The sequence below is a fragment of the Lissotriton helveticus genome, unplaced genomic scaffold, assembly GCF_964261635.1.
Source record: "Lissotriton helveticus unplaced genomic scaffold, aLisHel1.1 SCAFFOLD_1131, whole genome shotgun sequence".
Lineage (NCBI taxonomy): Eukaryota > Metazoa > Chordata > Amphibia > Caudata > Salamandridae > Lissotriton > Lissotriton helveticus.
The window spans coordinates 90001-92500 of record NW_027611974.1 but is presented as its reverse complement, the minus strand read 5'-3'; the positions used below and the strand labels follow the sequence as shown (position 1 = coordinate 92500).

General features: G+C 49.9%; 12 non-coding genes across 12 annotated transcripts; all 12 read left to right on the top strand.

The window, feature by feature from the left end:
- Positions 1-7: 7 nt before the first annotated feature.
- On the top strand, positions 8-126 carry LOC144807464 (5S ribosomal RNA). Its single transcript, XR_013606322.1, has one exon. It is a non-coding gene; the product is annotated as a 5S ribosomal RNA (ribosomal RNA).
- Positions 127-222: 96 nt separating this feature from the next.
- LOC144807462 (5S ribosomal RNA) lies at positions 223-341 on the top strand. The gene has a single exon (XR_013606320.1). It is a non-coding gene; the product is annotated as a 5S ribosomal RNA (ribosomal RNA).
- A 96-nt stretch (positions 342-437) lies between these two features.
- Positions 438-556, top strand: LOC144807461 (5S ribosomal RNA). Its single transcript, XR_013606319.1, has one exon. It is a non-coding gene; the product is annotated as a 5S ribosomal RNA (ribosomal RNA).
- Positions 557-652: 96 nt separating this feature from the next.
- LOC144807460 (5S ribosomal RNA) lies at positions 653-771 on the top strand. The gene has a single exon (XR_013606318.1). It is a non-coding gene; the product is annotated as a 5S ribosomal RNA (ribosomal RNA).
- A 96-nt stretch (positions 772-867) lies between these two features.
- Positions 868-986, top strand: LOC144807459 (5S ribosomal RNA). Its single transcript, XR_013606317.1, has one exon. It is a non-coding gene; the product is annotated as a 5S ribosomal RNA (ribosomal RNA).
- A 96-nt stretch (positions 987-1082) lies between these two features.
- Positions 1083-1201, top strand: LOC144807458 (5S ribosomal RNA). Its single transcript, XR_013606316.1, has one exon. It is a non-coding gene; the product is annotated as a 5S ribosomal RNA (ribosomal RNA).
- A 96-nt stretch (positions 1202-1297) lies between these two features.
- On the top strand, positions 1298-1416 carry LOC144807457 (5S ribosomal RNA). The gene has a single exon (XR_013606315.1). It is a non-coding gene; the product is annotated as a 5S ribosomal RNA (ribosomal RNA).
- A 96-nt stretch (positions 1417-1512) lies between these two features.
- Positions 1513-1631, top strand: LOC144807456 (5S ribosomal RNA). Its single transcript, XR_013606314.1, has one exon. It is a non-coding gene; the product is annotated as a 5S ribosomal RNA (ribosomal RNA).
- Positions 1632-1727: 96 nt separating this feature from the next.
- LOC144807455 (5S ribosomal RNA) lies at positions 1728-1846 on the top strand. Its single transcript, XR_013606313.1, has one exon. It is a non-coding gene; the product is annotated as a 5S ribosomal RNA (ribosomal RNA).
- A 96-nt stretch (positions 1847-1942) lies between these two features.
- Positions 1943-2061, top strand: LOC144807454 (5S ribosomal RNA). Its single transcript, XR_013606312.1, has one exon. It is a non-coding gene; the product is annotated as a 5S ribosomal RNA (ribosomal RNA).
- A 96-nt stretch (positions 2062-2157) lies between these two features.
- Positions 2158-2276, top strand: LOC144807453 (5S ribosomal RNA). Its single transcript, XR_013606311.1, has one exon. It is a non-coding gene; the product is annotated as a 5S ribosomal RNA (ribosomal RNA).
- A 96-nt stretch (positions 2277-2372) lies between these two features.
- Positions 2373-2491, top strand: LOC144807386 (5S ribosomal RNA). The gene has a single exon (XR_013606261.1). It is a non-coding gene; the product is annotated as a 5S ribosomal RNA (ribosomal RNA).
- Positions 2492-2500: the final 9 nt, after the last annotated feature.

Genomic DNA, 2500 nt, shown 5'->3' with positions numbered 1-2500 from the left:
TTCTAGAGCCTACGGCCATACCACCCTGAAAGCACCTGATCTCGTCTGATCTCAGAAGTTAAGCAGGGTCGGGCCTGGTTAGTACCTGGATGGGAGACCGCCTGGGAATACCAGGTGCTGTAGGCTTTTTTTTTTTTCTTTCGCTTTAGGTGAGTCAGAGTGGCTTGCTAGCACTGAAGTTGAGTGAAGCAAGCTAAGAGTCCCAAAATCAGTGCTTCTAGAGCCTACGGCCATACCACCCTGAAAGCACCTGATCTCGTCTGATCTCAGAAGTTAAGCAGGGTCGGGCCTGGTTAGTACCTGGATGGGAGACCGCCTGGGAATACCAGGTGCTGTAGGCTTTTTTTTTTTTCTTTCGCTTTAGGTGAGTCAGAGTGGCTTGCTAGCACTGAAGTTGAGTGAAGCAAGCTAAGAGTCCCAAAATCAGTGCTTCTAGAGCCTACGGCCATACCACCCTGAAAGCACCTGATCTCGTCTGATCTCAGAAGTTAAGCAGGGTCGGGCCTGGTTAGTACCTGGATGGGAGACCGCCTGGGAATACCAGGTGCTGTAGGCTTTTTTTTTTTTCTTTCGCTTTAGGTGAGTCAGAGTGGCTTGCTAGCACTGAAGTTGAGTGAAGCAAGCTAAGAGTCCCAAAATCAGTGCTTCTAGAGCCTACGGCCATACCACCCTGAAAGCACCTGATCTCGTCTGATCTCAGAAGTTAAGCAGGGTCGGGCCTGGTTAGTACCTGGATGGGAGACCGCCTGGGAATACCAGGTGCTGTAGGCTTTTTTTTTTTTCTTTCGCTTTAGGTGAGTCAGAGTGGCTTGCTAGCACTGAAGTTGAGTGAAGCAAGCTAAGAGTCCCAAAATCAGTGCTTCTAGAGCCTACGGCCATACCACCCTGAAAGCACCTGATCTCGTCTGATCTCAGAAGTTAAGCAGGGTCGGGCCTGGTTAGTACCTGGATGGGAGACCGCCTGGGAATACCAGGTGCTGTAGGCTTTTTTTTTTTTCTTTCGCTTTAGGTGAGTCAGAGTGGCTTGCTAGCACTGAAGTTGAGTGAAGCAAGCTAAGAGTCCCAAAATCAGTGCTTCTAGAGCCTACGGCCATACCACCCTGAAAGCACCTGATCTCGTCTGATCTCAGAAGTTAAGCAGGGTCGGGCCTGGTTAGTACCTGGATGGGAGACCGCCTGGGAATACCAGGTGCTGTAGGCTTTTTTTTTTTTCTTTCGCTTTAGGTGAGTCAGAGTGGCTTGCTAGCACTGAAGTTGAGTGAAGCAAGCTAAGAGTCCCAAAATCAGTGCTTCTAGAGCCTACGGCCATACCACCCTGAAAGCACCTGATCTCGTCTGATCTCAGAAGTTAAGCAGGGTCGGGCCTGGTTAGTACCTGGATGGGAGACCGCCTGGGAATACCAGGTGCTGTAGGCTTTTTTTTTTTTCTTTCGCTTTAGGTGAGTCAGAGTGGCTTGCTAGCACTGAAGTTGAGTGAAGCAAGCTAAGAGTCCCAAAATCAGTGCTTCTAGAGCCTACGGCCATACCACCCTGAAAGCACCTGATCTCGTCTGATCTCAGAAGTTAAGCAGGGTCGGGCCTGGTTAGTACCTGGATGGGAGACCGCCTGGGAATACCAGGTGCTGTAGGCTTTTTTTTTTTTCTTTCGCTTTAGGTGAGTCAGAGTGGCTTGCTAGCACTGAAGTTGAGTGAAGCAAGCTAAGAGTCCCAAAATCAGTGCTTCTAGAGCCTACGGCCATACCACCCTGAAAGCACCTGATCTCGTCTGATCTCAGAAGTTAAGCAGGGTCGGGCCTGGTTAGTACCTGGATGGGAGACCGCCTGGGAATACCAGGTGCTGTAGGCTTTTTTTTTTTTCTTTCGCTTTAGGTGAGTCAGAGTGGCTTGCTAGCACTGAAGTTGAGTGAAGCAAGCTAAGAGTCCCAAAATCAGTGCTTCTAGAGCCTACGGCCATACCACCCTGAAAGCACCTGATCTCGTCTGATCTCAGAAGTTAAGCAGGGTCGGGCCTGGTTAGTACCTGGATGGGAGACCGCCTGGGAATACCAGGTGCTGTAGGCTTTTTTTTTTTTCTTTCGCTTTAGGTGAGTCAGAGTGGCTTGCTAGCACTGAAGTTGAGTGAAGCAAGCTAAGAGTCCCAAAATCAGTGCTTCTAGAGCCTACGGCCATACCACCCTGAAAGCACCTGATCTCGTCTGATCTCAGAAGTTAAGCAGGGTCGGGCCTGGTTAGTACCTGGATGGGAGACCGCCTGGGAATACCAGGTGCTGTAGGCTTTTTTTTTTTTCTTTCGCTTTAGGTGAGTCAGAGTGGCTTGCTAGCACTGAAGTTGAGTGAAGCAAGCTAAGAGTCCCAAAATCAGTGCTTCTAGAGCCTACGGCCATACCACCCTGAAAGCACCTGACCTCGTCTGATCTCAGAAGTTAAGCAGGGTCGGGCCTGGTTAGTACCTGGATGGGAGACCGCCTGGGAATACCAGGTGCTGTAGGCTTTTTTTTTT